The sequence below is a fragment of the Manacus candei genome, unplaced genomic scaffold, assembly GCF_025592945.1.
Source record: "Manacus candei isolate 608988 ecotype Guabito, Panama unplaced genomic scaffold, ASM2559294v1 h1tg000022l, whole genome shotgun sequence".
NCBI lineage: Eukaryota > Metazoa > Chordata > Aves > Passeriformes > Pipridae > Manacus > Manacus candei.
The window spans coordinates 1,541,628-1,566,477 of NW_026138070.1; the positions used below are offsets into that span (position 1 = coordinate 1,541,628).

The 24,850-nt window shown below is 44.4% G+C and overlaps 1 long non-coding RNA gene across 1 annotated transcript in view; it reads left to right on the top strand.

Moving 5' to 3' along the window:
• The window catches only part of LOC127470620 (uncharacterized), an 87,996-nt gene that overhangs the window by 12,696 nt on the left and 50,450 nt on the right, over window positions 1–24,850 (top strand). Inside the window, exon 3 of the long non-coding RNA XR_007904346.1 lies at window positions 3,260–3,343. This is a non-coding gene — a long non-coding RNA (uncharacterized LOC127470620). The remainder of the gene's footprint in view (window positions 1–3,259; window positions 3,344–24,850) is intronic.

Here is a 24,850-nt window from a genome sequence, read left to right on the forward strand (position 1 = left end):
TGGGGAATCTGCCCCGGCCCCTTGGGAATGTCAGTGCAGTGAATGCAGTGCAGGTGCTGGAACTGCAGCTCTGGAATTGTCTCTGGGCAGCAGGGATGGCTCAGACAATTCCCTTCAAACTGCGCTGGAGAACACTTAAAAACATAAATCTGGTAACCAAAGATAACCTGACATCATATCTGCAATAAAGAAAAGAGGTGGGAGAATTCTTCCCCTCATTTCCCAGGGGGTTTTCCAGACTCACTGTTTAAATCACTCCTCACTGGGCAGATTCTGATTCAAGACTTACTGTGCAGTTTTGAGAAGTCCCCCGGGGTTTAGGTGTTTGTGGGAATTCTTGTCTGGTAGTCCCTGGAAGTTGTTTGGTGGAACATCCCAACCCAGTGGGAATGGAGGGAAAAGGAGGGTTTGTGCTCCGAGCCCAGACCCTGTGGGTGACACTGGACACGTTTCCTTCAGCCCTGCTGCCCTCAGGATGAGACAACAGCCCTGCTTGTCCTTCCAGCAACTCCAACCAGACTGTCCTGGGATCTCAGTGGGCACAGGGGTGTGTTTGCAATCCATAGGAAAACCCAACGTCCTTCGCTTTGCTGGAATCTTCATTACACTCTTTGCAAGATCTACGTGGGGCAGAGTTAATGATTATGTAACAGCAGTTTGTTTGGAATACACAATATGCTAAAGTACTGCCTGGGAAAATATTTTAAATACAGAGCAGTCATTACATTTATTAAATGATTATAATTTTAGTGGGTTTGATGAACCCTCCCCCTGAGTGAAGTCTTTGTTTCCACAGAATGCTTTAATATGGATGAGAGTCATTCTCACAAGAAAAATCTTTGGTGAACTGAAGTTACTATACAGAGGAAAAAGGGAAATTAAGGGTCAAAAATAGAAGATTCTTATAATCTTCACTGTAAGATAATTTTTTTTTTTAATCAAAACCAGTTGAATTCAATTTTAATTTCCAAGGATTGTATTAAAACTCCCCCCGGCCCAACTCGAGGCTGTTTCCTCTTGTCCTGTCCCTTGTGGCCTGCAAGAAAGGCCTGGCACCCACCTCCCCTTTTCACTTTGCCAAAGCTATAAATGAAATAGAGTCACGTTTGGGGGGTGTTTGCATGCACACTCTTGCACTTTTTGCATGTCCTGATGTGTTTATTTGTGCTCTCAGAATTTGGCCTCTGCAGCAATGCTAATGGGATCATAAATTTTAAAGCATGTTTGCTTCTATACCACTGTTCTGCTGAGTGCATTATTGGGATGTATCACACTTGATAATTTTCTTTGGCATCAGTCCAGTAGTGAAATAGTCCTCAGCAACTTGAGTTAATAGTACTTTATTTAACAAAAGTTAAATATATTTTGTTTTCTGCTGAATAGATCATCTTTTATCTCCTTCCCCCCCCTCCTTAATGAACAAATCTCTTTGGTGAATTGACTCCAGCATTAAAAACTAATGCAGTGTGTCTGGTCACCTTTAAATGAAATGGCTATCACCCCTTAGGACCAATAACCCTGTATTTTTAAAAAACTTCAGTTAAACGAGGATGATCTTGCAGCATTTCCCCTGCTACAGCCAGAGAATAACTCTCTGTGGGATGTGAACAAAGATTTCCCTGCCTCTGTGGGGTCACAGCCCCCCAGCCCTTCTGAGGGCTCTTCCCTGCCAGGGCTTTCTCCTTCCTTCCCCCTCCCACCCCCAGCTCCGGGCCTGATGTCCTGCACAAGTGACTCGTGTGCTGTAATTGAATCGGCTGTAAAAAGATAATTAATTGATATTTCGCTCCCAGAGAGGTCAAGCTGCCCTCTCCTGAAGGGTGGTTATGGAAGGAGTCGTTGTGCTGGCACTCAGCCCTCAGAGGGGGCACAGGAGCTTTGTCTTGCCGGCAGCAGTAATTGTTGTAATTAAAATTAACATGAAGGGGGGACTTAAGGAGTGATTCTCTGATTTAGATGCTTTAGCTTCGCTTGAAAGCCTGTGAAACTGGAATTTATTTTAATGCCTGGCACAAGGCTGTGCCATTTGCTGCCTAAACCTTCCTGTACCACGTTACCAGTAATGTGGGAGCACAGAAATACCACTGTAGGTGCGTAAATTTGAGATGGCTGATGTGAAATCCTGTCAGGCACCTTGAAACCATTGATTTTAAACACCTCTCTTTGAACAGCTGCTTATTGTGAGATTATTTCAGCTGAAGATTGGCATGAAGAATTCTTTCAGTAAATGGATTATCCAAACGTAGGACTTCACTGATGTTTAAGAGGCTCTTAAACATTTCCTTTGAAACTGTGTGTGGCACAAGAGCTATCAATTAACAATATAATAATATTAAACCCACATTAAATTTAGTGACACAGGAACCTTTCTGAAACTGTTGGTGCATTAAGAGCCTGGAGTTATCCTGGAAGGAGTGTGGTTCTCACTCATTGCCCAGAGAATAAATACTGCTACTACAGCAAAAGCTAATGGAGAGAAAGATGTTATTTAATGTCCTTGCAGAGGCAAAGACTTAACTTTTATCACACCTTATAATGATAAAGTTACAGCCCTGTGGAGAGAACTGCAGCATTCCCAGCTGGAAAGTCCTTATTTAAGGTCTCCTAGGTGGGATAAAGAACTGCAGGGGGAACACAACCCTTCTTTTCACTCTTCAGCCTTAATGTAAAATTCCATATTTGCATGGATACAATACATTAAAATGAGGAAAACAATAGTGTAGGCATCTAATTCCTGGAAATAACCTGTTCTACAAACTGAAGCTGTATTGGGAAAATTCTGGGGAAAAGCCTAGATCCTATTGTTTGAACTGAGAAAGTAGGATGTGCCCATTCCCAAAGTTCAGGTACAGATAACTATTTACTATTTATAGATAACTGTTTGCTTCACTCCCAGTGAGAATGTTCCAAAAGGGAAGAGCAGATGAGAGTTTCAGATCAGACAATTTGTTCCAGCTTCTGGTTTCAAATTCTTTTGACTGTTGAGTTGTACATTCTGGCTTTTGTCTTTTCACTGCAGGGGATGCTGATAGTTTTAGTGACCAGGATCTAATTTTGCTTACAGAAATAAATAATAGGAAATCACGAGAGAATCTTAATATATGTAAATCAAACCCCAGCATAGTCAAGTGCTGATGATTTTGCATTTGTTCTTAAGTTACAAATGCAAAGGAAAACACTAGCACATCATAAATTACACCAGTTTTGGCACTTTCCCGAAGCACTACAGAAATACTTCTTTTTTTTTTTTCCCCTGCAGAAAGGAGGCAAAAAGCCAAGTGGCAGGAGATCTGCTGAGAAAGCTGAGGATGACAGTCTCGCAGGGGAGGAGGGAAGGCAGCAGGTACGTGTGAACCAGGACTGTGCTGCTCAGCTGGGGGCTGCTCCTGCCCAGGGCAGGTTTGAGCCCTGCAATCCCCCCCTCCTGGACAAGGGCCCTGCTTTTTGGTTCCCTGACCCCTCTTTTATCACATTTTATGCCAATACACCTTTTATTCCCTCATAGCCTTGGCTTGTGCTTGCAAGAACGGTTTTCAGCCCTTAACTTTGGAGAGTGGTTGGTGTTGGGGTTTTGGTGGTTGGATAGCTTTTTGAAGTGCTTTTTTTGTGTTATTAGATCTTCCTAATGACGTAGGTGGGGGGGCTCACTACACTTTTATTATTGCCATCAAATCTACTTTGCCTGGTTTTTCGGGTAGGAAAACTTTTCCAGCCAAGTTTTGCAGTCTGCTCTGATGACTACACCTAACCTTGCCATTACATCCAAAGTTGCCACTTGGAAACTGGTGTGTTTAAACAAACCTCCATAATTGCATTTCATAGGATGCATACAGTTAAAAAGAAAATAATTACCTAGAGAGGAAAAACTTCTCTGCTTACTGTGTTAGTCAAGTTTTGAAATGGTGGGTTGAGCTATGGCAATGCAATAATTATTGTTTATGCAAGCACAGAAAATCTTTGCTCTCTGCAAAAATAAACCACCAAAAAACACCAGTCTGAGTTTACTGAAAGTCTGGGGTGGAATTAGGTGTTGAAAGTATATTCTGACCCTCTGTGGTGTTAATGGATGAGAAGTTACCCCCAGCTGTAGATTTTCAGTGCGTCACTGATGTGCTTTCACTGTTTGAAAACAACACCAGTGTTACATTTTTTCTGTTTGATAGGCAAGAATTAACTAACTGGATAAACTAACAAGAGTAAACTGTCATTTCAAGTGGAGTGAATAAACCTTCCTTTTTATGAGTGCCATCTGAGAGCACAGTAAATAAAGCCTCTGGTTTTCAGTAACTGTTTAATCGATGAACAGCTCCGAGAGCAATCCTGGCTCCTTCCCTGCCCCAGCCCCAGATGTGCTCCCAGCAGGGCTGTGGTGGGAGATGGCAGGCAATGAAACTGCAGCCACAGCAGCAAGGACTGGGGGGAAATAAAAACTCCTGACTCAGAGGAGCAGGGCAATGGCAGAAAGACTCCTCATTATGGATCTCTTCACGGGGAGAAGAATGACTGGTAAATGAGGTTTGTGTGGCACAAAGAGGATGGAAATACAGTTGGACTCAGGCAGAAATTGTGCTCACTGTACAAAACAAACAGAGGAGTAGGGCAGGGCTCATTTGCATTTCTCAGCTGACACAGTGAGCAGGGAGGTGGAGATCCTCTGGCACGGGTGGGAGATGCAGCAGTTCAGAGAAAGGTGTTCCCATTATTTGGGTTGTGATGAACGTGACTTTTACTACAGCCTGTTATTACTGGAAACTTGTTCAGTGTTTGCTTTAATTTCTTTGCTGTGCAGTAGTTACAAGCTCTTAAAATGCTGCCTTGGGCAGGTCTGCCCTGGTGACTGATTGTCACCTTTGTCACTGGTTCAGCAAAGCACCAAACCGTGAGGGTGGGACTCGCTGCCGTGAGCAGACACTGTGATCCCATGCCCCTGCCCCACTGAGGTGCAGTAGTTTCTCTGGAGCAGACAAGGTGTTTTCTCACCTTTAACCACCATGAGAAGTCATGTTCAGGCCACAGCAGACAGGACAATGTGCACTGGCTGACCACAGAAATCAGAGGTGTGGAACCCGGGCTAATGGGAGGTGTCCCTGCCCATGGCAAGGGGGTGGAACTGGATGGTCTTTAAGATCCCTTCCAGCCCAAACCAGTCTGTGATTTATGAACTATTTAAAGCACATCAAAAGAAGCTCCATTTACCACATGCAGCAAGTGTGTCCCTCACTCTTGCAGTGTGACCAGGCAATCCAGTGTAGAATGGGTTTTTTTTAACTCGAATGGCCTCACGTGCCTGCATTCCAATCCCTCAGCATGAACCTGGTTTGCTTATCCTATTAAGTGGCCTAAGGAGTTGCAAATTCCCAGATTTATGGATCTAGAATAGCTGAAGATGCCTTCATATAAGACACCATCTTGTGTGGTCTGTCTTTGGGCATAAGACATTTTAGTGCTTGTTTTAGTGCTTGAAACACAAAGAAGTCCAAAGTCCGTTTTTCATCAAGATCCTAATTCTTAGATGGACTTCCATCCATCCTGTGATGTGAAGGATATGTCCTTGTGTGCTGAGGAGGGTTCAGGTACCCAAGAGGCTCTAGGAGTACTTGACTTTTACGTATTTTCTCCAATTAAAGACCAGGAATAGCAGCAATGCTCACCGTGTGCAGGAAAAGCCCAGTGCTGAGTCTCAGACAGGTCACTGGCAGGTGTCTCACCGTGGATCTCACCTCTGCTGATCCCATCCAACCCACAGCAGGGCACACACCGAGTTATTAATTAGCTTCACCCCCAATCAGCCCCTGCCCGCAGTGGCTCCATTATCACAGTGTGTATTTCAAACAATAGAAATGATTGAAACAGGAACTCCTACATTTCTGAGAAGATTAAGAATGGCACACCACCCTGTAATTTAGGTAGTTGTGCAAGTTTTCATTTGCATTAGCAGAGTAGTGCAGATTGTGTTGAATTATTCCATTAAAATATCTTCAGGTTTTGAAAGATTTCCTGTGCCATCTGTATGCTGTTTATTTTGGCGTGTTCTGGTGCCGTGGTGATGGATTTTGTGGTTGTTTTAAGCGTATGTGTCTTCAGATGAAGATAAAACTGAGCTCCATTAATTCCCCAGAAGCCCAGAGAGTGGCACATTTGAGGCTCAGTGCTGGTTTTAAGCCTTGAGAGCCACCTTAAAACTCTGAGTGACATTTATAGAATAGCTGAATTTAATTTTAAATCTATCACTCAATTCCATTTCCTTTATTAGTAAAATGAACTTCTTTCATATGTGACACTGACAGTTACTGCAAGCAGAGATTTGTTGTCACATATTTTTGTTTTCTTCTGTTATGTGGTAAGTAGGGTCAAGATTGTGTTATGATTAATTCAGAATAGTTGAAATTTGTATTTAACTGAAATCTGGATGAAGCTGGTTGATGTAGATTTATTTTTCTGTGACTTTGACTGGTTTAGCCAGGGTAGTACTTAATGAGGCCAAAAGGGGAAAATGGACATTACAGAGTCATGTAATGTCTTAAGATTCTTTCCATCTTTTTTGTCCCTTTTGTCCCTCCATATTCTGAGCCCTATTTTCAGTCAGCTGGGTACTTGTTAAAGCAGGATAACACAGGAGGATGTGAATTTTCAGTGTCACTGCAGAGATCTTCCTTACCAGGACTGTTGCTGGGAATGCTTCTGGTTAGGAAAAGCAGTAGTTGAAGGGTCTTAGTACTAAAAGTTGGTTCCATTGTTTTAGAAGGACTGGAACTTACTTGGCCCTCAGTTGTGAACTGCAGCTCACACCAGTGCTGCAGATTTGAATTCAGGAATTTGAAGGACAGGAAAGTTGTAGAATTGGACATTTGTTGATATATGACAGGGCTGTACCATCTTCTTTTTCCCCATCAAAGCATTTGATTTTAGCTTTATAAAAAGCCTTGTTTTATACATGATAGTGTGTTGTCACCTGGGATATGCAGAGCTGTTGCAGCCAATGCCACACAGACCTGCTGTGGCTGCAAATAAAGATTTCTACAATTTCAGGACAGCAGGCAGCAAACAAAACATTTTGTGTTACACTTTGTACTCTGGACTTTAATATTTCATGTGCAATGTTTCATCACAAAGTGGAGGTGCTGTGGATGAGTTACATGCCAGTGGAAAGCTGGTTCCTCTAACCTCAAGACACACTTCTTTATTCCGTTAGACATTTTAATACATTGTTTTAAATAGCTCCCTCTCAGCTGTTGAGGTGGAAGCAGCTCTTGTTGTTTTTCCATAGCAGAGGTCACTATGCATCAGGGTCGTCAGGTGGCTGGCAAATAAAACTTAAAATAAGTGTCCCACGGCCCTCCTGCTTTACTTGAAAAGGATTCTTTTAGTTGCCTGGTCATTTTATTCATGCAGGAAAAATTCCTGGCATATTGTGGAATTTCAGTGTGAGGGAGATCCCTGTCAGTCCACGAGGAACATGGAAGTGGTGTGTGGATCTGGGCTGGGAGAGGAAATGTCAGCTCCCTGTGTCATTTGTGCTGAGCAACATTAGTTACCTGCCCTGTGCTTGGGAAGGAGCAGAGCCCAGCCGAGCCCGCTGCCATCAGTGGGATGTGAGCAGAAAGTTTGCAGGATGACCTTGTGAGTGATTACTCATCTGCTGGCTGTTAGGAACAGGCACAAATGGAATGTGACATGCATTAGAACACATTAATGATTGCCTTCCTCCCTCCATCCTCTTCTGTACAGAAAAATGATTTTAATTAAGACTTCCGTGATTAGTCATTTAATCAGTCATTAGGCCAATACAGATGGAGTCAATTAATTTTTTTACACTTGAATAGAGACTTGATGCTACTGCAAAACGTACAAGCTATTTTTTTTTTTTAACATTGTATCGTGGGCAATTGCCTCGGTGTCTGTCTGGGGAGTGGCATTACTGCTCCCCAAACTGGGGAGCTGTACAGCACATGGGGATTGTGGCAGCCATAGGTATGTTCTGTTCCATGCTGTCCAAATTTCAGTGAATCCCTCTGGGTTTGAATTCAGACTGACAGTTGTTCTTCTTGTGGAGTATCCTTGATTTTTCAAAGAGCAACGTGGCAGAGTTGCCTTTTAAAGCATGTTCAGCATCTCCTGATGTGTTTTATTACAGATGATAACTCTTTGTGTTTCAGTGCTAAATTTCATGCAAGAATTTCAAATGTTTGATGAACTTCAGGGCCTGTTTTGATTTGGTGTGGGGAGGCTTTCTGTGTGCTTGGCTGACGCAAAAGACGAGGTGAGTGAATTGCAAACAAGATGCAAGTTTGCTCCATCAAACAATAACCTGCTGTGCCAGGGGTGGGAGAGGAAGCACTCGGGGAAGTGTTTGTGCAGGAAGTACAAGGAAGTCTGGTGAGTTAAGTGCAGTTAATTAGAAAGTTCCTAATGTAGGACTGGCCTGTGGCACGAGAGAGAAGTGAAAAGGAACAATTTCTGGGTCCCTTTCTGGAAAAATGACTCCATAATAAAGGACAATGAAATGCCTGGGCAGTGTGATCTCCTGACAGGGAACAGGAAGGCAATTCAGAGGGGTTGCCAGCAAACAGGCTCCCTGGGATGGAAGCTGGAAGTGAGCAAAAGTGGGAACCTGCTGCTTAAAGTATTGCATGAAGGATTCACCAGCACCCAAACCTCTCCATTTCCAGTGCAAGTGAAGACAAGGCAGCTGAAATCTGTGGGAGTGAGGGGGCTTCAGGGGCTGTGCTAACACAGAGTTTTGTGGCTGATGGTGTTCCTGTTCCACTGGGATGTTGTCCCCATGGGAGAGGACAGGGAGCTGTCCAGCCTGGGGTGTGAGTGGCTCCTGTGGGTCAGGTCCTCGCCGTGTCAGGGCTTTGCTTTAATGTTCTCTTGCAGAGGCACAAGGGGAAGGAATAGGCTGATTTGTGTCTTTCCTAAGAAAGCTTGTAAGGACTGAAAAATGAGCCCTGTCTTGTCTAGCCCAGGAATAATAAATAAAAGCAGGTGTGAGGTGTTGGAATTGAAAACAGCTGGATATGACGGATGTGATCCGACTGCTCTAGAGCTTCAGTCTTTAATCCCTGTGGCTCAGTGTGAATATTTCCCTCCTGATGCAATGCAGAAATAATAAATAGAACACAGCATATGGAAGGGTTCCTAGATCCAGGGAGGAGGAGGGAACAAACCCTCTCCAGGCTCCCTTTGCCCTGTCCATGTGTACTCAGGAACCCTTCTCAAGGCATTCTGCTCATCCTCACCCACCGGTTCTCGGGGTGTGCAGCAAGGAATGTCAGGCTAAGATGACAAAACTAGAAACCTTTGGAAATTTGTGCTGCAACTGGAATCTACCTTAATTCCAGGCAGTATTTCTGGAGCTGTCTAATGATCCCCTCCCTGTGTTTGGTCTAGCTTTTGCACATAAACACTTCTTCCCAATTAAACACTGAACCATCACTATGAATTGCTGTGAAATGCCTCCTGTACCATTAAAATGATCTGATATTCGATTAAAATAGAGTCATCCAGCCTTATTCTGTCAAATCCTGACCCTTGCAGTCTGCCAGAGGGTGGGTTTGTCCACTGGAAAATCTAATTCAGAGAGTTCCATACAAGGAGTGGATGGGAAGAGCAATTCTGTTGATTAGAGCTAACGTGGTAATTGAGGTGACATCAACTGATTCATTACATTTGTCTGAGACAGCAGGATTCAAAAATAGCCACAGTGCAATTCTACCCTACCCAGTAATGGTTTTCTGTTTAACCTGGGCTTAAAATGCTCTGAATGTCGGGATGAATCCCGGGGCGTGGACGCGCAGGAGGATGTCAAAGAGACAGCACTTGGGTAAATGATCCGTGGGTTCTTTCCTTCATGTTATTCCATTCCCAGAGTTTGCTGAGCTCCATCAGGGTCCCCCTTGGGAGCTGTCTGGCAAAGCAGGTGATGCAGAGGAGCGTCCTGGCCCCCCGTGGTTCCGCTGTACCCCCCCGGGCAGGTTGTGCCCAAAGGGAATGGTGGAAACTGCTGCCATGGAGCACAAAATCCCGGGATTCCTGACAGTGGGGAGAGCCATTATACATTCACACCTGCAGAGAAAGAGCATCTAAAATTGGAAGTTTTATTCCTCTCATCTTTGATCCTGATATTATTAGATTAGATTTGCATCATCCCACACAAGGCTCTGGAATGGGAGCAGATGAATTCCAGGCGGTGATTTCCTCACCTCAGTCACTCTGTGGGCACACGACTGTGCTCTGTGTTCAGAGCAGCTCTGGGTGCTCAGGCTCTTGCTTTGTGGTACCAGGCTCCTGGGAATAATTTCCCTTTCATAAACCAAGAATATAAAAATCACTCAGCTCAAATCATTCCACCCTCCTGAACAGAAACTTTTTCATACTTCTAAGTATTTGGAGGGTTTATAGCAAAATAAAGATCTGCCACCTGAATGTTTTAATCTGTACCCAGGGGAAGGTTAAAACTGGAATGCAGATTTTTGTCTATTGTTGTAAGGGAACTGATAGTTTACTCAGAGGAATTAAGGCAATATTATCTAAAGTTTTATGAGCAGATACAGTACCAACATTGAGAAGCCAATTAAATATCCAATAGCAATCCAATTAAGTTATTTTAATGGCTAGATGATAAGTTGCTGGTAGTTTATTTGTAGGCAGCAATTTAAGCAGATCTGAAAGGTTACATACTGCACAAAAGAATCTGAGGAATCTGAAGACCTCTGTTGTAAATAATCATTTAGCCTGGACATTTTTTACCATATAGACTCTGGATTCAGCTAAGAAATAAGCAGTGCATTGATTTTTCCTGATTTTATTTGATAGGGGAAATGGAGTGTGAGTTAATTATCCAGAATTAATGCCACTGCATATAAAATGTCTCCATCCACGAGAATGTGGAGATTTACTTGTGTAGTCAGTATGAGTTTGTGGTTTTCACCCTGAAAACTTAAAAAAATTAAACCCCTCTCTGTTGAATTCCGTGTTTTTCAAGTGGAGTGTAAAATCCAGCTGCCAGAAGAGCAGGAGGATGGTTTGTGCATCTGTAGAGGATGGAGATGCCTCTGCCTGTCTGAGGGGGACTGATAGGAAATCATTGATCTGGTTTATAAAAGGCAGTTCTCTGAGGAGAATCGGGCTGTCCAACCCTGGAACTAAAGAAACACTGTAGGAAATGTAACTCTGGATTTGTGCAAAGAGAGAACAATGTTAAAAATAGGATTTCATAGGTCCACAGATTAAATTACTCGGCCTCACAGTTCCGTCCACCAACAAGGAATGCTCCTGGAATGTCCAGAGCAGCGTCTCATCCCCAGAGCCCTGGACACATCCATCATTTTGTCTGCTCGTGGAGCATCTCCTGGGGGACTGAGATTTGGGTTTTCCAGGTACATTTAGTGACTGGAGAGGTTCAGTCATTTCTTTGGCCATGTTTGCTGGGTTCTCTCAGCAGTTTGTCCCTGGGACAGGGGGATGTTCAGCCATAGTTAACTCACTGAAACCCTCCAGGCAGTGTGTGGAACACTTCATTTGCTGCTTTGCCACGTGTAGAGCAGGAGTGACCCGGGGCAACGTCCACCCAGAAGTAAAGCTCTCCCTTGGAAACCTTTCCCAAGCAGCAGTGAGTTGGAAGTGCCTTCATACAGGAGGAATAAACCTGTTTTCTTTCCCATCTCAAGTGCTCATTTGTACAATTTTGAGTGATTAACTCTGAAGACTTTTAAATCAAACGAGTGGCAGGTTCTGAGCCCCTCCCCTGCTGTATTTGATCCATGGCTGCTGAAGTTCTAACAAAGAAAAGAGAAAATGATACTCCATTTCTAATTAAAGAAGTAATTTTCCTTTGCAAATAGACTTTTTATCTCAGCTGCAGTGTTAAGGATCAATGGGTTGTCACATGTATGTCTTTTTAATAAATGCCAGCTGAGATGACATTAAAGTGATAGACTGATCACTGTAATCAATGCAATTCAAAATTGCTTTATGTCTTAAATGAACGTGGTTCCTTTCCGTGATTCTCCTCCAGTTAACATTGTCTGAGCAGTGAAGTGCAAGGTTACAGCTTGGTTTGAAGGAAAACACGATGATGAGATGGAATTAAGGTTTTTACATGCAGGTTTTGCAGTTTAACCCCTGGGTTTATGCGATTCAAAGGCCCTCGCTGGAGATTCTTCTTGCAAAAAAAAAGAAAGCAATGAGAGAAGAAAACATGAAAGTAAAAGGAAATAATGTGAAGATGCTGCAGGTTGGGATGACAGAGGAGAGCAAACACCAGGGCACAGCCTGAGCCTGAGCTAAAGGAACCTTTCCCTGCCATTATTCTCGCAGTGTCTTTAAAATCTGTTTATGCAGAATACTTCAGAACTCTTTGCTTGTTCTGGATTTATTTTTTCAAACCCCCAGAGGTTCTGTAAAAACTCTCAGGATCCTTGTAAACCTTTTTATTTCTCTTAAAGCTGGCAGACTGACAGGCTTTAGTTATGCTTAGTGCTAAATTATTTATCTTCCTTTTCCCTCCTAGCCCTGACTTCTGAATCTTTAACTTGACTCTTGGGACGTGTAGGGTGGGTTTTTGGGTGGGTTGGTTTTTTTCCCCCTGCTTTAAAGCGAAGCCATTTTTATCTTTTGTCTGTTGAGTTTTACCATAAAAAATGTACATGTAAAATTTGAATGTTTAAGGATGTTTAGGATGTGGTGTCTGATCTTTTGTAATTGTAATTCAAAGTGTAACAAGATAACTAGGACATATAAACCATTTTATGTTTGCTTGGGTATGATTCTTACCACCTACTTTCAATAGTGGATCTCGAATTGATTTATTATTTTTTTAAATGCCATTCTTATACTATCTCATATCATTTGTTATAGAACAGTCTTGAGGCTTTCCCGTCTAGGATCAAAATCTATTAATTGCCAATACTTTTTCAAGGATAAAACAATGGATACAAGTTGAATTTTAAACACACAGAGTATTCAAAATGCTTCTTATTCATCTTGGATATTTTAGTTTCGTCTTTCTTCATTCCAAGTTGTTGACACAGTAGATTTCCTGACCTTGCTCTGTTAGACTCTTCAAATTCCATGGATGGTACTTGCTCTAATGCTTCTGTTTCGTTTTTACTCACATTAGTATCAAACAGTAACTTTCTGTTCCATTTTTGAAGTTGGTGACCTCTGAAGGATTTGGAACTCTGAAAGTTTCATTGGTGAAAAAATCTCTGATCTCATATTCTGGAAAGCCTATGGCTCATTAACTTATGTCTATTAATGGCTGCAAAATTCATAAACCTTTACATAATGATTTTCTTTAACTGTAGTACTATTAATTTTTATGGTAATTTTACTGTTATTTATGGTCGTCAAAAGAGTTGGTTGGAGAAGGAGATAATCACACGGGGCTCCCAATTTGTAGGGCCTCTCTGCATTGTAGGAATTGTTGCAGGCTCTATTAAAGATTAAGGAGGTTTCAAGCTTTGACTTTATAAGGTGAAAGTAATTCTTTGAAGGAAAAGTTATATTATTAATAGTGATTGGAACTGATTACTCAGAGAGCTGGAGTAATTTGTTCGTGAATTCCATTCGGGTTTACTTCTCAAAGGGCTTAAAATGTTTTTATCTGATCTGGGGCATCCTAATTTCTTTTTGTCTGTCTGCTTAGCGGTTATAGGAGCTTTTCCACTCCTAAAATAAATAAATGAACCAACACACAGGCAAACAAAAGAATCAACAACCCAGCGATTAGAAGCTGTTCAGATTAAAAAGGTAAATTACTGTTCTCTGTGAAAGCACTGGAGAACAAACAACCTGCAGTCCTGGTTATCTCTCCAGAATCCACAGAACACGTGGTGGGCCAAGTGCCACACTGCCCAGGGAGTACAGATATTTAAAGAGCCCTCCCTGTGGCTGCAGAGCCCCAGGGGTGGAGCAGCTGGCAGGTATTTTCCACCGGGGGCACAGCAAATCCCCCTGCTCTGGTCCTTTTTACATGCCCAGAGCCAAGCAAAGGAACACGTAACACAGGCAGGAAAAGCTGAGTTTTAGGAGATGTTGGATTGCTTTCCTTGGCACCCTCCAGCTTCACAGGTTCCATGGGAAATGCCTTTGCTGTTCCTAACTCAGAGGAGCACCAAGAGCTGCAGCTGAAGGGTCTCTGAGGATTTGCATGCGAGGAGCCCCAGGCTCAGGGACAGATCAGTGGGGTTTGTGTTCCAGTGTCAATGAAATGCAGGCAGCACCTTAAAAACATTTCCTTCAGAGCTGCTGCACCATTCCCTGTTTCCTGACACGGGTGGAAGGAATGTACAGGAGTTACAGCTGCCCAGAGAAGCTGTGGCTGCCCCTGGATCCCTGGGAGTGTCCCAGGCCAGGCTGGACAGGGCTTGGAGCAACCTGGGACAGTGGGAGGTGTCCCTGCCCATGGCAGGGGGTGGCACTGGATGGGCTTTGAGGTCCCTTCCCACCCAAACCAGTCTGTGATGTGGAATGAGATTTATGGACCTCTCTCCATATTCAGCTGGGGAATGAAGGGAAGGACTGGGAAATGCTACAACTGTGGTACTGGTACGTTGAGAAGTGCAGTGAAAGCTTTATCCATAACACCTCAAATATTGCCATTGTTAAGGCATTCTGAAGGAGACAGAAAAGCTGCTTGGGTGGACAGCAGGAGAAATTCTCTGTGTCTCTGCTTTCCCTCCTTTGCAGGCAGGATGAGCAGTTGCTAAAGCATTTGCTTTAAAAAAATAAGTTAACAGTCAGCCTATCTGGAATATATTTTTCAAAAGTTTGGAGTTTTTCCATTAGTATGTAAGTACCAAGAAATATATCATAAAAGCCAGTTGGCCTCACAAACTTTGAATCTAATACCAGTTAATTGTATCAAGTTGCAGTTGTTTTAATGTTTTCTATGTAAGGGGTCAGAGTTCCAGCAAACATGTTTCTGGCGTTGTTGGCAGCTACAAGAGAAAGGCTGCTTTATTGCTTTTTCATAACTGCTCTGATTTCCATGGCCAAGAAAGCACCATTAGGGTTTTTATTATTTTTAATTTTAAAAATGCATTAGAAAATATATTACACAAGGACACCTGCAGGAGCAGAGGAGTTCTGAAATTCTGGAAACCAATTCTGCTTTGGAAAGGAACATTTTCTTTTATGTGCTGAAGAAAACTCAGAATTTGAAGCCCTTTATTCCTGGCTCCGTGGCAGTGCTAAACCTTACGTAATGAGCATCTTTCTGCTCAGCATCATCTGGTCACATCTTCACTGGGCTCTTAAACCGAGACCAACCTTTGCTTTCATTGCGCCTTCATTCCCACTTATGGCTTTTAAGAAGTATTATTAACGTGGATTTGATACACACCCTCATTTCCTAATGCTCATCTGGTGTTTTTCCCCTGAATTTTTGGTCTGTTCCATGGGCAGAGTCAATAACTTTTTAAAAGAAGCTGCAGATGTAACTGTCAACTCCTCCGGTCCCATATCGAGGTGGGATTACGTAATCACAGACATCAGAGGTGGAAAAATCCTATGAGGTCATCCTGTCCATGGGCTCTGCCAGCTCCAACTGCCTCCCTGCAGGACGTTCTCCAGTGAGCTGCTGAGCTCAGTTCTGGACAGTTCCTTTGCAGGGACTGCGAAGCCTTTCCCAGGATTCTTTCCCTTGCCTGGTTTTGGTTTTACATGGCAGGGGCAGATTGTGTTTCTGAAAAATACTGTGGCCGAGTCCTAGGTTAAAATTTGGGGTTCAGAGAAAATGACTCCCTCAGCACATGGTTTTCACACTTCAGTCTCATCACAAAAACGAGTCATTGCCACTCTGAGCTTGATTTCAGAAGTTTCCTTTAGGTTTCTAGAAAAAGGAAAGGAAAGCCCTTGGGATGGCTGAGTGCTTTAATTCTCTTTCCTTCCTTGTCCCTGAATGTCCAGCACTGTTCTGACAGGCCCCAAGCTCCAGACGTGGTGACTCGAAGGACCCTCCGTGAGCACTGGGAGTTCACCCCATGGACATGAACTGGTTTGGTGGCCATTCCCCAAACCCCACAAGGAGTTAAATCACATTAACTTCACAAAGAACTAAGACATTTGTCTTTATTCTGACTGCAGTGTCTTCTCTTGAAGAACTTACTGTTCTAACTCCATCCATGCCCTTGGAGATCCCTCTGGATCTGTCAGGGACTGTCCTGTAAGGACGTGCGGAAGAAGTTGCATGGGAATGGTGAGGAAACATTCTATATATTTTCTACATAAAATTCTATATAAAAATTCCTATAAAACTTGAATTCTGATTTATTTGTGTGTTTACCTCACAGTGCAAATCAGGAAGGCTCCAAAGAGCTGCTGGGGTTGAATTGAGCTCTGACTGCTGCAGGAGGGGGAGGAACAGCCCGGGGTGAGTGTGTGAGAGCTGCACCCCAGCCCAGAGAGGGGACAGGGCCCTGCTGTGCTCCCTGCCCAGGGTGGGGTCACCTCACATGCCTTCTCTCTCTTCCACTTTCCCTTCCTCTTGAAATTGCTTTCACTTAACATCTGGAACATTTTTCCTAATCAACAGCATTTCCTCAGCTAGAGCCGAGCATTTTCGTGATTGGGGAATTCCTACGGCTGAGATCAGCCAGAAAAAAGTCAGAGAGGTTTTGGCTCCCCTTCCCTTCTCTCTCTTTTTTCTAGTAAGTGAAGAAGTGTGTCTGAAATGTGTGTAATGCCTTGTCTAACTGCACTGGAAAAATTAAAATTCCTTAAAAGGAATACAGCAAGTTGGAGGTTTTACTGGGAATCTTTGTTTATCTTTGGGACTCTCAGAGCTGTTCCACCACAGCCTCAGGGACACAGGGAGACAGTTCAGTGTCTGTGGCAATTCAGAGCTGAAGGCACAAAGTGTGTTGTGAACTCCACTTAGGAGTCCCAATTCCTCTAGGGAAGTGTAAGAGAGGTATGCAGGGATCGTGCACCTCTGAAAGGGGAGGCAAAGCTTTTTAACTTCAAACACAAATGTTTAAAAACAAGTGAAGAATCTGTAGGCTTTGGAATTTCCATGGGAATGTAGGAAGTGGAATATGTTTGTTGTATTTGGAATTGAACACTGAGCTGGAAACCCAAACTTTTCGTGCTGTTCTTTAATACCACGGAGTGGTAATGAATTCTGTGTTTTGTTGCACTCAGAAGGAAGCCTTTCCTAACCCAGGGTCCTGTGAGTGTGGCATTCCCCAGCCAGGGGGAGGTTTGGAGCAGCAGCAGGGATGTGCCAAACCAGCCAGGGAGTCTGGGAGCGTCAGGCATTCCACGGTGGTGACTTTGACCCAAAGCACCTCATGTCCCTGTGCTGTCTGTGCACAGCCCCACCACGGGACCCCTGCGAGCACCGGTGCACTTGTTGTTTCTGGGCTGTTACACAGGCTAAGTCTTACCTAAAAAAAATCCCTGCACACTTCCAAAAGGAATTCAAATCCCTCTTGCTTCCATGATCAGTCTCCTAAGAGTGTGATGATCTTAACATTTCTTTCCAAATGCTTTTTAGACTCTGTTCCTCCTTGGCTCTCCTTCGTTGTGAAAAGCTGTTTTTGGTTTCTCAGCCTGATTTTTCACTCACATAGTTAATCTTCCTCTGGCTTCTGATAAGCTGCCAAATGTTTAAAATCTGCTTTGGTATTCCCTTGTAAAAGAGGTTGGATTTAGCAGAGTTCATCACTGTAAACTATTTTTCAGTTTTCACTGTTTATTTTGCTGTAAGATCTCTCTAGTAAAGGAAGGAACAAACAAACCTCCTGACTGTCAGGAGCATGAACTGTCACTGATCTAATGGATCCCATCCTTTCCTCTACACAAACATTGCTCTCCTCATTTGTAAGGATTTTGTCCAGACCCAGTGGGGCTCCTGTCTCAGAGCTCTTGCAGCCACTGACTGTGTTTGCAGCCCTTCAGATGTTGTCAGACAGGCTCCAGGCTCCGTGTGGATCCTTCTGGAAATGCTTCAGATGAACTTGCCTCCATCTCACCCAGCAAACTCTGCTCCTGCCTTCAGACTGACATCAAGGGTTTCTCCACTGGAAGGGGTGGTTCTGCCTCTTCCCCTGGGCTGTCACCGTGCTCAGACATTGCAGACAGACACAGTTTGCCCTCTGTACATTAATTACCACCTGCCAAATGTGGCTCTGAAACTCAGATCTCTACCTACAGGACCTGTTTGGCATCATCTGCTCTGACTTCCTGCAGAGCCCAGGCTGGAGATTTACCCCGAGCTCAGAATCAGTCAGGAAGATGTTGGATGAACAGGAATCTGGGTGAGAAGTGGATCCTTCCATCAGATTCCCTTGCAGGGCTGGTCATGTGTCACCTGTCCTCGTGCAGTTCTCATTTAAAGGTGCAAAGTTGTGATGTTGGGCTGATAGAGTTTTGGGTGGCCTTTGTGAAGGGTAGGACTTTCCTGAAGCACATTCATCAGTGTGCCAGGGGAATACACAGGACTGTGGGTGAGACAGACAGGATCTCTGTGGGGAACAGGGGAGCTCCCAAGGGCTTCATCCAAACACTGGATTTCCGATTTTAAATTTTCCTGGCTTCCTCTTAAAGCCATTGCTTCTTCCTAGAATCAAGAGTCAGCTGATGTCTAATCTTTCCATCCTGCATGATCTATTTAAGTCACTTGTCAATCATCTTTTTGAGATATTAAATAACTTTCTTGGACTAATAATTATCTTAGTAAAAGCAAATTTTTCCAGACCTCCAATAATTTCACCCTATGTTAGTTCTTTGTGTTGTATCTCACTTCTTGGATTTTTTTTCAGAAAACACTCATCACTCACACAACACTTAAAATTAAACTTACTAGGTCTCTGTTGCCTTTGCTTCTCCATGCATTCATTTCTTCAGAACACTGAAATGGCTTCACTGAACGTGCTGGTGGACTGACCTGCAAATGGCTGGAATCTGGATCATCCAGAGGCTCTGGAATTGTCTTCAGTCTCTGTAATGCAAAAATTAATCAGAAGTGATATGTAGAAACCAAATCTGCCTTCTAATTCTGCTGATTGCAGCATAAATGGAGTTTATACAGCGACAGAAAGCGTGTAGTCATGAGTTTGTTATGATAATATTGCATGCTAAGGGAAGCCCAGATTCAATAACGATGGAAAGCATCACTCCCTGTAATACATACGTGTGTCTGCTCGTGTTCCAAGTGTCCCTGGGTGGGGCCATCAGGAAAACCAAGAGCAGCTGTGCTGGTGAAACAGGGCAAATAAAAGCCTGAGTTATTGTTAACACGTGTACCAGTGTAACAACCCCACTTTGGTCCCCGACACGAACAAACCCCCTCTGGAGATGTTTGTGTTCCAAACTATGTCGTAAGGAAAGATTAACAGTTTTGGAAAGGGATCTTTTCCTTGGGATGAAGATTTCATTTCCTTGCCTGGTACTGCTGGAAGCCTTCCAGGAAGCTGAAAGCACAATAAAACAATCGTAGGATGGTGTGTTACAACCTGACCCGTGTCTGGTTCAGCCAGCCCAGCGATCAGGGCCAGAGGAGTTGACTGCAGGCAAGGCTCCTGGGCTCCTGGGGAGGGCACTTCTGCTCTGGGAGTGAGGCTGAAAAGCTTAGGAGTCATTGCACTTTGTGGTTTAGGGAAAAAAACCCCAAACCTAAGTCTTACAAGAACATTTTTTCCTCTGCCGTAAGGAAACAGTCAGCTTTCTCAGATTAAGGGGAATTTTTTCTTTTGTACGGGATTGAAAGAATTTCACTTTCACATCTCCCTTCTGCCCTTTTTTTTTTTTTTTTGCAAATAAAATGTTTTGGTCTTTCTGGCTTCACATCTCAGTAACATCCCACTGCCCAAATCCCACCATGTGAGTCAGGGAGGCAAATCTGCACCCACTGACAAATGAACAGTTTCAGGGGGTGAATAAACAAGGCCAGCTCATGTCAGTGGGACTGCAGGGGTTTTATCCCAACTGAAAGTCGTGTTTAGGCAGTTTGTCAGGGGGATGTTTGCACCCCCAGTATGGCCCTTTATTTAGCCATCCTGCCCTGCAGTTCTTCACTCACCCCTCAGGGGAGCAGCTCCTCAATCCCTCATTCTCAGGGTGCTTGTGAAGAGCCCAGATGAGTTCCTGTTGTACAGTCCTTCTGTACAATGAACTGTAGCCAGAGGAACCAAACACAGAGTTAGTTATTGCCTCACCGTCCAGGTGAGTGCAGTGACACCTGAGTGCAGGTCCTGTACTTGAATACCATAAAAAACCACTTTTTCCTCTATAAACCTTACATTCACAAAGCAGGGGGGCTGCTCTAGGGATGGAAGAAGCAGTGGAATTCAGTGCTCTTCTTTGGATCTTTCTTTTTATCTTCTATCATCCATTGCCATGTATACTCACACCCCTCCTCTATCCATCAAAACTGTGAGCTATTTATCCTCTCCCTACATATTTTCCTGAAGGGGACTGTGCATTTAGAGCCTCCTCTGCAACACTGACCTCTCTGAAGGGGCTGTGGGTGTTTGACTGGGATTCCTTGAATCCAAACCTCGTGAGACAAGGAAGAGACAGGGAGCAGAAGCTTTCCTGTGTCTCCCAGCTGCCTTCCTATCAGAGTCAAGATCTGATTTCATCCCTGAAAGGTCCCATTGTTTCCAGTAAGGACTGTGAAGCAGCTCCTTGTGGAGTGCCAGTGAATGGGAGGGCAGCTGGGCAGGCAGGGATGGCTCTCCCTGAACAGCTCACAGCAGATGTGAGGATTTGACACCCCTGCTCCCCTGGGGCTGACCATGGGAAGCTGCTCTTCTCAGCTTGGGTGAGCCTTTGCATGGCAAGTACCTCTCCAGGTCTGAATAACCTCCACCTCCTCAAGGAGACACTCAAGTGCTCTTTTGTACTATTCCCAAAAGGAATGCTGGATTTTTGATCCAGGTTATTGCTGTAACAAGAGGACTGTTGTGTCACAGGGCCAGGACAATGCCAACAGTGTGGCTGGGGATGGGGGCACAGAGCAGGGGGGTGACAAGCCAAGGGCTGGCAGCTCATGGAACTTCCATGTGGTTTTTTGTGACTGCAGGAACCGCCCTGGGCAAGTCCAGCCCGTGTTTGTGACAGTAACATCTGCACACAGCTGGCCCATTTCCAGCATTCCTTGGTTTGTCCATACCTGTGGCAGTTCTTTGTGCTTTCCAAGGGGTGACTATTCCACCAGCTTCAAAGACATTATTCCCAGTATTCATCCCGAGATTTCCTGTTGCTTTGTTTCATTTCATTGCTCCTAAATTTTCACTGGGTAATACCACACCTTTATCTCTAAGACATCACACCCATAGTAAGTTTGTGTCTTACTGTTTGTTTTCACATTCTCACATTATTTATTGGTTGGCTGAATATTGAGCCAAAATTTAAAGTCTGAGGCTTTCTGAGGTTTGGACTAATTAGTGGGAGGGTATTAATTCCCAAGTAAAAGAGCTTCAAGTATCACTCAAAACTCCTGCAACAAATAAGGAATGAATTTTAAGGGAACAGTTCAAAGTTCCAGGGTCTCAAAATTTAGAGACAGACAAGACAGGAATAGAAGAGAGACCAAAATTTATTTCACATCTGTTATGGAAATGAGTGAAGTGGTAGACAGCTGAGAGCTTCCTAAAGTTGCATTTCATATTTTTCTGGAGCTGGAGTTTGTGGGAAACCAAGAGTTAGAAGTTGAGCAGCTGCTAATGCTGACGAAGGGCCTCTTGTCAGGATCCTCATTTTATACCCTGGTGAGGGGTCTTGTGTTGGAAAAGGAGGAGTGAGAATCACACTGTGCATTACAGAGTCTCTCTGTTCCGTGGTGGACAGCACGTGCCTCCTCTGCCACTGCCAGCCCTGGAGGCAGCACCCTGTGGGGCAGCAGGAGTCTCCTTCTGGCACTCGAGTTCACGTGTCTCCAAGTGGGAGACAGGATGTTGCATGAGCCTCTCTCCCACCACAGTAAATCCTTTCCCCATTTGACGGATGAGAAAATTTTGTTGACCAAAGATAAACTTGGTTTTGTGTTCTCCAGCACCTGGGCAGCAGCCACGACAGAAACTGCTGATTCCCTGTGCTTTACTGCTGCCCTCTGTGCTCTGTGAGCCACAGAACTTCCTCTGATTTCTGAGGCAAAGCTGTTTTCTAGTGAACTTTCTCAGCTTAAACTGGTAAAAAGAAAAATAGTGCTGGTACAAAAGAATAGGTGATTATAGCAATAAGTTAAGCTGTGGGGCTCACGGTGGGAAGATCATCAAATCCTTCCTTCCTGTAACAGCCTGTTCTTATACTTCAGCAAGAGGATATTTGAGAAATGGGCTAAAGCAAAAATCTCCAGCTGCTCCCTCCCAGACAGCGGAATGCTCCCGAAATACAGGCCGTGGGTGGCCCAGGGTCTGGCACTCGAGGGGCTGATGTTCCCTCGTGCACCCACTGCAGTGACTCGGGGACAGAGGGACAGGGAGCCACCACAAATGGCAACGAGCAGCCTGGACACCCCGGGGGGAGCTGGTAGGAGCAGCACAAGCTGTCATTTGGCTGGCAGTGGGAACAATTGCCTTTTCCAAAAGCTGGTCTTAGTTTTATAGGGTGGGAGTTCCTATTGGGGATAAATGCCATTTGCATGGTGCTTTCAACAGCCCATGGTTATTTGAAGGCTATAAATAAAATAGGACAAAAGCAGCTACCTGCATGGAGTCTGGAAGTGCTTTTAGGAAGGAGGGGAATTTGTCCTCCAAGCAGACAGACGTAATTTCGTTACCCCATCCCTGTTCCCAAAGCCCTGGAGCAGAACCATCCCCAGAGCCTCTGCTGTAGTCCCAAGAGTTCTTGAAGTCAGGGGGGTTTGATGTAGAGAGCCTGAGATCCCATCAGGGGCAGCCCTGGTTCTTCCCTTGAACCCAGTTCTGAGGTGCTGCCAGCAGTGTGAGATCCCCTCCCTGGGCCTGCAGTGAAGGACATCAACTCCTCTGGCCCCAGGAGCTGATCAGCTCAATGGCAGAACTCAAAGATCAGGTGCAGGATCCACCAAAAAGCACAAACCCAGTCCTACATGTGCACATACGTGTCCACTCTCCAAAATACTTGTCTCTACCTGAAACTACATGCAGCCACAATCCTAATTTTGCCCCAAAATAAAAAGAAGTAGATACCTGTAAATAAGCACACACCAACCCAGAGCATTCCATGGACACATACCTGAGCCCAGGCTCACAGTCCTCATCCTCCTTTGCTTCCTCCAAAGCCACCTCCAGCAAACCAGTCCCCAGCTGATACTCAAACATGGGTGCTCATATCAACAAAAAATACTTCCACAAATAAACTCTCGGGGCACATCCATATATTGCAGTAAAAATGCTCCTCAGCATATTTCCACACACCCAATGTCACTGCTGAGAGGAACAAAACCCCACACAGGCAGCACATCCACACACACAAGACAGGAATCACTCAGCAGCTCCAGTGTTTTTGCTGGCAGGAGAACGTCAGTCACTGAGCAGCCTCCAAACAGATGTTTGATTGTTTTTGGGTTGTGGTTTAATTGTTGGATACTGTTCCAGCACTCAGAGGGGATCGAAAATACTCCAGGTCTGCAGCTGCAGCAAATGCCAGCCTTGAAACAAGGCGGATTCTGAAATCATTGCTCGGGGGGAAACTGCTTGCACAGGAAACCTCAGCCAAACTCTGCATTAATACCACTTTGAAGTTAGAAAATTAATCTCTGCCATTTAAAAAAAGTTCTGTTTTTTCAGGACCTTTTGTAAGTTTATCTAAGACAAGCCAATTCCTTCTGGGCAACTGTGACAGTTTATTGACTTGCCCAGGCTTAGATACTTTACTGGGCCTCTCTTCGTTTTCCAGAAAATCTCTCCTGGATTCTGTCCTGCACTTCAAGGCTCCTGGTGGAAGTGAGAAGCAGCTTATTAGCCAGGCTCTTAGTTGCCACTCAGGTTTTACTTCAATAAAAGACTTACTCAAAATGATTGCCCTTTGTCAGGAAGGATGACCATTGCAGGATGCATCTCTGCTTCTCCAGCCACACGAGGCAGCAGGAGGCAGTTCCTGGATAAGGACTTGGGGATTGGTGGCAGATGAAGGAGGGTGTGGGACAGGTGCTCCACGCTGAGCTCAGGTTTTTGGGAAGGACCAAACAGAAGGGAGCAGGAAACTGTTCCCTTGAGGGCTAGAAATGAGGGACATTGAGAGATATTCAGAGGATGTCCCAAAGAAAACTTTTTTGAGGATAACCAACATAAAATGTTGTGTAAGGTCTTTGTTATCTACGATGTAGAGCAGGTAACTCTGGGTTCCTTTGGGACAAGATGCCAGAAACTTGCAAGATCTTGTGACTGTTGTGAATATGAATGAATCCTTTCTCTATTCTTTTGAAATCAAGAGGGATATTTCCTGCAAGGAAAAGTATAGGTCCAAGCCCTGAAATCACCTTTTCTGCTTTCACCTGGCATAAAACAGCACAGACAGAGAGTAAATTATTCCTTTGGTTCTCTAATCAATCCTAAAATGTGCAGAGAAGGTAATATCCTGAAAAGACAGCCAAGAAAAGAACAAATTGCTTCTGGGCAGGGTCTGTGTCCCTGCCCCACATGCCCAGGGGTTCTGTTGTGTCCCATGCAGTGCTGCCCTGACAACCCCAAACTCCAGCTCTGCAGATTTAATAGGTGTCAGGAGCAAGGACTGGAGCAACAGGCTAATGGAATGACCTCATGGAAGTGCCTTGGGCAGCCCCAGGTTAGGTAAGGCCCAGCACAGCTGTCTCAATGACATTCTCCATTGCAGACTTCCTCAGCTCTGAAGTTTGGGCCCTGCATGGGCTTTTTTCACTGACATTTTTCCATTTCCATTCCTCTCCTTCCCTTGG